The sequence below is a fragment of the Euphorbia lathyris genome, chromosome 1 (genome assembly GCF_963576675.1).
Source record: "Euphorbia lathyris chromosome 1, ddEupLath1.1, whole genome shotgun sequence".
In the NCBI taxonomy this organism is placed as follows: domain Eukaryota; kingdom Viridiplantae; phylum Streptophyta; class Magnoliopsida; order Malpighiales; family Euphorbiaceae; genus Euphorbia; species Euphorbia lathyris.
The window spans coordinates 128,739,045-128,750,457 of record NC_088910.1 but is presented as its reverse complement, the minus strand read 5'-3'; positions in this window follow the sequence as shown (position 1 = coordinate 128,750,457).

Genomic DNA, 11,413 nt, shown 5'->3' with positions numbered 1-11,413 from the left:
CTAAAGGAGGTTTCTGATTTGTCGAAGAAGCGTCCATTTGCAAGAGGTGTCTGAATGAGGTTTTTGATTCCGTCAGATCTAAAGGAGGTTTCTGGTGAATGAGCAAGCTGTTTCTGCTTTGATATTCAAACTGGACATTTACTTGCCTGCATGTTCATATCTCAGAGTAAGTTTCTGATTTGTTCAGGTTCTGTATTTTACTTGAAATTACTTGAAGATTGGAGTATCCATCGTGGAATTTTCCCACAATGTTATCCCTCCCTAATCTTGGTTTTAATTATCCATGGAAAATCAATAATCTGCAAACTGTCTGATGAGGAAGATAGGTTTTTAAATTAGATCTACAAACTTTCTGCCCTGCATGTTCAGATCCAAAGGAGGTTTCTGATTTGTCGAAGAAGCATCCGTTTGCAAGAGGTATCTGAATGAGGTTTTTGATTCCTTCAGATCTAAAGGAGGTTTCTGGTGAATGAGCAAGTTGTTTCTGCTTTGATATTCAAATTGGACATTTACTTGCCTGCATGTTCATATCTCAGAGTAAGTTTCTGATTTGTTCAGGTTCTGTATTTTACTTGAAATTACTTGAAGATTGGAGTATCCATCGTTGAGTTTTCCCACAATGTTATCCCTCCCTAATCTTGGTTTTAATTATCCATGGAAAATCCATAATCTGCAAACTGTCTGATGAGGAAGATAGGTTTTTAAATTAGATCTACAAACTTTCTTCCCTGCATGTTCAGATCCAAAGGAGGCTTCTGATTTGTCGAAGAAGCGTCCGTTTTAAAGATGTGTCTGAATGAGGTTTTTGATTCCTTCAGATCTAAAGGAGGTTTCTGGTGAATGAGCAAGCTGTTTCTGCTTTGATATTCAAATTGGACATTTACTTGCCTGCATGTTCATATCTCAGAGTAAGTTTCTGATTTGTTCAGGTTCTGTATTTTACTTGAAATTACTTGAAGATTGGAGTATCCATCGTGGAATTTTCCCACAATGTTATCCCTCCCTAATCTTGGTTTTAATTATCCATGGAAAATCAATAATCTGCAAACTGTCTGATGAGGATGATAGGTTTTTAAATTAGATCTACAAACTTTCTTCCCTGCATGTTCAGATCTAAAGGAGGTTTCTAATTTGTCGAAGAAGCGTCCGTTTGCAAGAGGTATCTGAATGAGGTTTTTTATTCCTTCAGATCTAAATGAGGTTTCTTGTGAATGAGCAAGCTGTTTCTGCTTTGATATTCAAATTGGACATTTACTTGCCTGCATGTTCATATCTCAGAGTAAGTTTCTGATTTGTTCAGGTTTTGTATTTTACTGGAAATTACTTGAAGATTGGAGTATCCATCGTGGAATTTTCAAACAATGTTATCCCTCCCTGATGTTGGTTTTAATTATCCATGGAAAATTAAGAATCTGCAAAATGTCTGATGAGGAAGATAGGTTTTTAAATTAGATCTACAAACTTTCTTCCCTGCATGTTCAGATCCAAAGGAGGTTTCTGATTTGTCGAAGAAGCGTCCGTTTGTAAGAGGTATCTGAATGAGGTTTTTTATTCCTTCAGATCTAAAGGAGGTATCTGGTGAATGGGCAAGCTGTTTCTGTTTTGATATTCAAATTGGACATTTACTTGCCTGCATGTTCATATCTCAGAGTAAGTTTCTGATTCGTTCAGGTTCTGTATTTTAGTTGAAATTACTAGAAAATTGGAGTATCCATCGTGGAATTTTCCCACAATGTTATCCCTCCCTAATCTTGGTTTTAATTATCCATGGAAAATCAAGAATCTGCAAACTGTCTGATGAGGAAGATAGGTTTTTAAATTAGATCTACAAACTTTCTTCCCTGCATGTATAAATCCAAAGGAGGTTTCTGATTTGTCGAAGAAGCGTCCGTTTGCAACAGGTATCTGAATGAGGTTTTTTATTCCTTCAGATCTAAAGGAGGTTTCTGGTGAATGAGCAAGCTGTTTCTGCTTTGATATTCAAATTGGACATTTACTTGCCTGCATGTTCATATCTCATAGTAAGTTTCTGATTTGTTCAGGTTCTGTATTTTACTTGAAATTACTTGAACATTGGAGTATACATCGTGGAATTTTCCCACAATGTTATCCCTCCATAATCATGGATTTAATTATCCATGGAAAATCAATAATCTGCAAACTGTCTGATGAGGTAGATAGGTTTTTAAATTAGATCTACAAACTTTCTTCCCTGCATGTTCAGATCCAAATGAGGCTTCTGATTTGTCGAAGAAGCGTCCGTTTGCAAGAGGTGTCTGAATGAGGTTTTTGATTCCGTCAGATCTAAAGGAGGTTTCTGGTGAATGAGCAAGCTGTTTCTGCTTTGATATTCAAATTGGACATTTACTTGCCTGCATGTTCATATCTCAGAGTAAGTTTCTGATTTGTTCAGGTTCTGTATTTTACTTGAAATTACTTGAAGATTGGAGTATCTATCATGGAATTTTCCCACAATGTTATCCCTCCCTAATCTTGGTTTTAATTATCCATGGAAAATCAAGAATCTGCAAACTGTCTGATGAGGAAGATAGGTTTTTAAATTAGATCTACAAACTTTCTTCCCTGCATGTTCAGATCTAAAGGAGGTTTCTGATTTGTCGAAGAAGCGTCCATTTGCAAGAGGTGTCTGAATGAGGTTTTTGATTCCGTCAGATCTAAAGGAGGTTTCTGGTGAATGAGCAAGCTGTTTCTGCTTTGATATTCAAACTGGACATTTACTTGCCTGCATGTTCATATCTCAGAGTAAGTTTCTGATTTGTTCAGGTTCTGTATTTTACTTGAAATTACTTGAAGATTGGAGTATCCATCGTGGAATTTTCCCACAATGTTATCCCTCCCTAATCTTGGTTTTAATTATCCATGGAAAATCAATAATCTGCAAACTGTCTGATGAGGAAGATAGGTTTTTAAATTAGATCTACAAACTTTCTTCCCTGCATGTTCAGATCCAAAGGAGGTTTCTGATTTGTCGAAGAAGCATCCGTTTGCAAGAGGTATCTGAATGAGGTTTTTGATTCCTTCAGATCTAAAGGAGGTTTCTGGTGAATGAGCAAGTTGTTTCTGCTTTGATATTCAAATTGGACATTTACTTGCCTGCATGTTCATATCTCAGAGTAAGTTTCTGATTTGTTCAGGTTCTGTATTTTACTTGAAATTACTTGAAGATTGGAGTATCCATCGTTGAGTTTTCCCACAATGTTATCCCTCCCTAATCTTGGTTTTAATTATCCATGGAAAATCCATAATCTGCAAACTGTCTGATGAGGAAGATAGGTTTTTAAATTAGATCTACAAACTTTCTTCCCTGCATGTTCAGATCCAAAGGAGGCTTCTGATTTGTCGAAGAAGCGTCCGTTTTAAAGATGTGTCTGAATGAGGTTTTTGATTCCTTCAGATCTAAAGGAGGTTTCTGGTGAATGAGCAAGCTGTTTCTGCTTTGATATTCAAATTGGACATTTACTTGCCTGCATGTTCATATCTCAGAGTAAGTTTCTGATTTGTTCAGGTTCTGTATTTTACTTGAAATTACTTGAAGATTGGAGTATCCATCGTGGAATTTTCCCACAATGTTATCCCTCCCTAATCTTGGTTTTAATTATCCATGGAAAATCAATAATCTGCAAACTGTCTGATGAGGATGATAGGTTTTTAAATAGATCTACAAACTTTCTTCCCTGCATGTTCAGATCTAAAGGAGGTTTCTAATTTGTCGAAGAAGCGTCCGTTTGCAAGAGGTATCTGAATGAGGTTTTTTATTCCTTCAGATCTAAATGAGGTTTCTTGTGAATGAGCAAGCTGTTTCTGCTTTGATATTCAAATTGGACATTTACTTGCCTGCATGTTCATATCTCAGAGTAAGTTTCTGATTTGTTCAGGTTTTGTATTTTACTGGAAATTACTTGAAGATTGGAGTATCAATCGTGGAATTTTCAAACAATGTTATCCCTCCCTGATCTTGGTTTTAATTATCCATGGAAAATTAAGAATCTGCAAAATGTCTGATGAGAAAGATAGGTTTTTAAATTAGATCTACAAACTTTCTTCCCTGCATGTTCAGATCCAAAGGAGGTTTCTGATTTGTCGAAGAAGCGTCCGTTTGTAAGAGGTATCTGAATGAGGTTTTTGATTCCTTCAGATCTAAAGGAGGTATCTGGTGAATGGGCAAGCTGTTTCTGCTTTGATATTCAAATTGGACATTTACTTGCGTGCATGTTCATATCTCAGAGTAAGTTTCTGATTTGTTCAGGTTCTGTATTTTACTTGAAATTACTTGAAGATTGGAGTATCCATCGTGGAATTTTCCCGCAATGTTATCCCTCCCTAATCTTGGTTTTAATTATCCATGGAAAATCAAGAATCTGCAAACTGTCTGATGAGGAAGATAGGTTTTTAAATTAGATCTACAAACTTTCTTCCCTCCATGTTCAGATCCAAAGGAGGTTTCTGATTTGTCGAAGAAGCGTTCGTTTGCAAGAGGTATCTGAATGAGGTTTTTTATTCCTTCAGATCTAAAGGAGGTTTCTGGTGAATGAGCAAGCTGTTTCTGCTTTGATATTCAAATTGGACATTTACTTGCCTGCATGTTCATATCTCAGAGTAAGTTTCTGATTTGTTCAGGTTCTGTATTTTACTTGAAATTACTTGAAGATTGGAGTATACATCGTGGAATTTTCCCACAATGTTATCCCTCCATAATCTTGGTTTTAATTATCCATGGAAAATCAATAATCTGCAAACTGTCTGATGAGGAAGATAAGTTTTTAAATTAGATCTACAAACTTTCTTCCCTGCATGTTCAGATCCAAATGAGGCTTCTGATTTGTCGAAGAAGCGTCCGTTTGCAAGAGGTGTCTGAATGAGGTTTTTGATTCCGTCAGATCTAAAGGAGGTTTCTGGTGAATGAGCAAGTTGTTTCTGCTTTGATATTCAAATTGGACATTTACTTGCCTGCATGTTCATATCTCAGAGTAAGTTTCTGATTTGTTCAGGTTCTGTATTTTACTTAAAATTACTTGAAGATTGGAGTATCTATCATGGAATTTTCCCACAATGTTATCCCTCCCTAATCTTGGTTTTAATTATCCATGGAAAATCAAGAATCTGCAAACTGTCTGATGAGGAAGATAGGTTTTTAAATTAGATCTACAAACTTTCTTCCCTGCATGTTCGATCTAAAGGAGGTTTCTGATTTGTCGAAGAAGCGTCCATTTGCAAGAGGTATCTGAATGAGGTTTTTGATTCCTTCAGATCTAAAGGAGGTTTCTGGTGAATGAGCAAGCTGTTTCAGCTTTGATATTCAAATTGGACATTTACTTGCCTGCATGTTCATATCTCAGAGTAAGTTTCTGATTTGTTCAGGTTCTGTATTTTACTTGAAATTACTTGAAGATTGGAGTATCTATCATGGAATTTTCCAACAATGTTATCCCTCCCTAATCTTGGTTTTAATTATCCATGGAAAATGAATAATCTGCAAACTGTCTGATGAGGAAGATAGGTTTTTAAATTAGATCTACAAACTTTCTTCCCTGCATGTTCAGATCCAAATGAGGCTTCTGATTTGTCGAAGAAGCGTCCGTTTGCAAGAGGTGTCTGAATGAGGTTTTTGATTCCGTCAGATCTAAAGGAGGTTTCTGGTGAATGAGCAAGCTGTTTCAGCTTTGATATTCAAATTGGACATTTACTTGCCTGCATGTTCATATCTCAGAGTAAGTTTCTGATTTGTTCAGGTTCTGTATTTTACTTGAAATTACTTGAAGATTGGAGTATCTATCATGGAATTTTCCCACAATGTTATCCCTCCCTAATCTTGGTTTTAATTATCCATGGAAAATCAAGAATCTGCAAACTGTCTGATGAGGAAGATAGGTTTTTAAATTAGATCTACAAACTTTCTTCCCTGCATTTTCAGATCCAAAGGAGGCTTCTGATTTGTCGAAGAAGCGTCCGTTTTAAAGAGGTATCTGAATGAGGTTTTTGATTCCTTCAGATCTAAAGGAGGTTTCTGGTGAATGAGCAAGCTGTTTCTGCTTTGATATTCAAATTGGACATTTACTTGCCTGCATGTTCATATCTCAGAGTAAGTTTCTGATTTGTTCAGGTTCTGTATTTTACTTGAAATTACTTGAAGATTGGAGTAACCATCGTGGAATTTTCCCACAATGTTATCCCTCCCTAATCTTGGTTTTAATTATAAATGGAAAATAAATAATCTGCAAACTGTCTGATGAGGAAGATAGGTTTTTAAATTAGATCTACAAACTTTCTTCCCTGCATGTTCAGATCCAAAGGAGGTTTCTGATTTGTCGAAGAAGCATCCGTTTGCAAGCTGTTTCTGCTTTGATATTCAAATTGGACATTTACTTGCCTGCATGTTCATATCTCAGAGTAAGTTTCTGATTTGTTCAGGTTCTGTATTTTACTTGAAATTACTTGAAGATTGGAGTATCCATCGTGGAGTTTTCCCACAATGTTATCCCTCCCTAATCTTGGTTTTAATTATCTATGGAAAATGAATAATCTGCAAACTGTCTGATGAGGAAGATAGGTTTTTAAATTCGATCTACAAACTTTCTTCCCTGCATGTTCAGATCCAAAGGAGGCTTCTGATTTGTCGAAGAAGCGTCCGTTTGCAAGAAGTATCTGAATGAGGTTTTTGATTCCTTCAGATCTAAATGAGGTTTCTTGTGAATGAGCAAGCTGTTTCTGCTTTGATATTCAAATTGAACATTTACTTGCCTGCATGTTCATATCTCAGAGTAAGTTTCTGATTTGTTCAGGTTCTGTATTTTACTTGAAATTACTTGAAGATTGGAGTATCTATCGTGGAATTTTCCCACAATGTTATCCCTCCCTAATCTTGGTTTTAATTATCCATGGAAAATCAAGAATCTGCAAACTGTCTGATGAGGAAGATAGGTTTTTAAATTAGATCTACAAACTTTCTTCCCTGCACGTTCAGATCCAAAGGAGGTTTCTGATTGTCGAATAAGCGTCCGTTTGCAAGACTTATCTGAATGAGGTTTTTGATTCCTTCAGATCTAAAGGAGGTTTCTGGTGAATGAGTAAGCTGTTTCTGCTTTGATATTCAAATTGGACATTTACTTGCCTGCATGTTCATATCTCAGAGTAAGTTTCTGATTTGTTCAGGTTCTGTATTTTACTTGAAATTACTTGAAGATTGGAGTATCTATCGTGGAATTTTCCCACAATGTTATCCCTCCCTAATCTTGGTTTTAATTATCCATGGAAAATCAAGAATCTGCAAACTGTCTGATGAGGAAGATAGGTTTTTAAATTAGATCTACAAACTTTCTTCCCTGCACGTTCAGATCCAAAGGAGGTTTCTGATTGTCGAATAAGCGTCCGTTTGCAAGACTTATCTGAATGAGGTTTTTGATTCCTTCAGATCTAAAGGAGGTTTCTGGTGAATGAGTAAGCTGTTTCTGCTTTGATATTCAAATTGGACATTTACTTGCCTGCATGTTCATATCTCAGAGTAAGTTTCTGATTTGTTCAGGTTCTGTATTTTACTTGAAATTACTTGAAGATTGGAGTATCTATCGTGGAATTTTCCCACAATGTTATCCCTCCCTAATCTTGGTTTTAATTATAAATGGAAAATAAATAATCTGCAAACTGTCTGATGAGGAAGATAGGTTTTTAAATTAGATCTACAAACTTTCTTCCCTGCATGTTCAGATCCAAAGGAGGTTTCTGATTTGTCGAAGAAGCATCCGTTTGCAAGAGGTATCTGAATGAGGTTTTTGATTCCTTCAGATCTAAAGGAGGTTTCTGGTGAATGAGCAAGTTGTTTCTGCTTTGATATTCAAATTGGACATTTACTTGCCTGCATGTTCATATCTCAGAGTAAGTTTCTGATTTGTTCAGGTTCTGTATTTTACTTGAAATTACTTGAAGATTGGAGTATCCATCGTGGAGTTTTCCCACAATGTTATCCCTCCCTAATCTTGGTTTTAATTATCTATGGAAAATGAATAATCTGCAAACTGTCTGATGAGGAAGATAGGTTTTTAAATTCGATCTACAAACTTTCTTCCCTGCATGTTCAGATCCAAAGGAGGCTTCTGATTTGTCGAAGAAGCGTCCGTTTTAAAGAGGTATCTGAATGAGGTTTTTGATTCCTTCAGATCTAAAGGAGGTTTCTGGTGAATGAGCAAGCTGTTTCTGCTTTGATATTCAAATTGGACATTTACTTGCCTGCATGTTCATATCTCAGAGTAAGTTTCTGATTTGTTCAGGTTCTGTATTTTACTTGAAATTACTTGAAGATTGGAGTATCCATCGTGGAATTTTCCCACAATGTTATCCCTCCCTAATCTTGGTTTTAATTATCCATGGAAAATCAATAATCTGCAAACTGTCTGATGAGGAAGATAGGTTTTTAAATTACATCTACAAACTTTCTTCCCTGCATGTTCAGATCCAAAGGAGGTTTCTAATTTGTCGAAGAAGCGTCCGTTTGCAAGAAGTATCTGAATGAGGTTTTTGATTCCTTCAGATCTAAATGAGGTTTCTTGTGAATGAGCAAGCTGTTTCTGCTTTGATATTCAAATTGAACATTTACTTGCCTGCATGTTCATATCTCAGAGTAAGTTTCTGATTTGTTCAGGTTCTGTATTTTACTTGAAATTACTTGAAGATTGGAGTATCTATCGTGGAATTTTCCCACAATGTTATCCCTCCCTAATCTTGGTTTTAATTATCCATGGAAAATCAAGAATCTGCAAACTGTCTGATGAGGAAGATAGGTTTTTAAATTAGATCTACAAACTTTCTTCCCTGCACGTTCAGATCCAAAGGAGGTTTCTGATTGTCGAATAAGCGTCCGTTTGCAAGACTTATCTGAATGAGGTTTTTGATTCCTTCAGATCTAAAGGAGGTTTCTGGTGAATGAGTAAGCTGTTTCTGCTTTGATATTCAAATTGGACATTTACTTGCCTACATGTTCATATCTCAGAGTAAGTTTCTGATTTGTTCAGGTTCTGTATTTTACTTGAAATTACTTGAAGATTGGAGTATCTATCGTGGAATTTTCCCACAATGTTATCCCTCCCTAATCTTGGTTTTAATTATAAATGGAAAATAAATAATCTGCAAACTGTCTGATGAGGAAGATAGGTTTTTAAATTAGATCTACAAACTTTCTTCCCTGCATGTTCAGATCCAAAGGAGGCTTCTGATTTGTCGAAGAAGCGTCCGTTTTAAAGAGGTATCTGAATGAGGTTTTTGATTCCTTCAGATCTAAAGGAGGTTTCTGGTGAATGAGCAAGTTGTTTCTGCTTTGATATTCAAATTGGACATTTACTTGCCTGCATGTTCATATCTCAGAGTAAGTTTCTGATTTGTTCAGGTTCTGTATTTTACTTGAAATTACTTGAAGATTGGAGTATCCATCGTGGAGTTTTCCCACAATGTTATCCCTCCCTAATCTTGGTTTTAATTATCTATGGAAAATGAATAATCTGCAAACTGTCTGATGAGGAAGATAGGTTTTTAAATTCGATCTACAAACTTTCTTCCCTGCATGTTCAGATCCAAAGGAGGCTTCTGATTTGTCGAAGAAGCGTCCGTTTTAAAGAGGTATCTGAATGAGGTTTTTGATTCCTTCAGATCTAAAGGAGGTTTCTGGTGAATGAGCAAGCTGTTTCTGCTTTGATATTCAAATTGGACATTTACTTGCATGCATGTTCATATCTCAGAGTAAGTTTCTGATTTGTTCAGGTTCTGTATTTTACTTGAAATTACTTGAAGATTGGAGTATCCATCGTGGAATTTTCCCACAATGTTATCCCTCCCTAATCTTGGTTTTAATTATCCATGGAAAATCAATAATCTGCAAACTGTCTGATGAGGAAGATAGGTTTTTAAATTACATCTACAAACTTTCTTCCCTGCATGTTCAGATCCAAAGGAGGTTTCTAATTTGTCGAAGAAGCGTCCGTTTGCAAGAAGTATCTGAATGAGGTTTTTGATTCCTTCAGATCTAAATGAGGTTTCTTGTGAATGAGCAAGCTGTTTCTGCTTTGATATTCAAATTGAACATTTACTTGCCTGCATGTTCATATCTCAGAGTAAGTTTCTGATTTGTTCAGGTTCTGTATTTTACTTGAAATTACTTGAAGATTGGAGTATCTATCATGGAATTTTCCAACAATGTTATCCCTCCCTAATCTTGGTTTTAATTATCCATGGAAAATCAAGAATCTGCAAACTGTCTGATGAGGAAGATAGGTTTTTAAATTAGATCTACAAACTTTCTTCCCTGCACGTTCAGATCCAAAGGAGGTTTCTGATTGTCGAATAAGCGTCCGTTTGCAAGACTTATCTGAATGAGGTTTTTTATTCCTTCAGATCTAAAGGAGGTTTCTGGTGAATGGGCAAGCTGTTTCTGCTTTGATATTCAAATTGGACATTTACTTGCCTGCATTTTACTTGAAATTACTTGAAGATTGGAGTAACCATCGTGGAATTTTCCCACAATGTTATCCCTCCCTAATCTTGGTTTTAATTATAAATGGAAAATAAATAATCTGCAAACTGTCTGATGAGGAAGATAGGTTTTTAAATTAGATCTACAAACTTTCTTCCCTGCATGTTCAGATCCAAAGGAGGTTTCTGATTTGTCGAAGAAGCATCCGTTTGCAAGCTGTTTCTGCTTTGATATTCAAATTGGACATTTACTTGCCTGCATGTTCATATCTCAGAGTAAGTTTCTCATTTGTTCAGGTTCTGTATTTTACTTGAAATTACTTGAAGATTGGAGTATCCATCGTGGAGTTTTCCCACAATGTTATCCCTCCCTAATCTTGGTTTTAATTATCTATGGAAAATGAATAATCTGCAAACTGTCTGATGAGGAAGATAGGTTTTTAAATTCGATCTACAAACTTTCTTCCCTGCATGTTCAGATCCAAAGGAGGTTTCTGATTTGTCGAAGAAGCGTCCGTTTGCAAGAAGTATCTGAATGAGGTTTTTGATTCCTTCAGATCTAAATGAGGTTTCTTGTGAATGAGCAAGCTGTTTCTGCTTTGATATTCAAATTGAACATTTACTTGCGTGCATGTTCATATCTCAGAGTAAGTTTCTGATTTGTTCAGGTTCTGTATTTTACTTGAAATTACTTGAAGATTGGAGTATCCATCGTGGAATTTTCCCACAATGTTATCCCTCCCTAATCTTGGTTTTAATTATCCATGGAAAATCAAGAATCTGCAAACTGTCTGATGAGGAAGATAGGTTTTTAAATTAGATCTACAAACTTTCTTCCCTGCACGTTCAGATCCAAAGGAGGTTTCTGATTTGTCGAAGAAGCGTCCGTTTGCAAGAGGTATCTGAATGAGGTTTTTGATTCCTTCAGATCTAAAGGAGG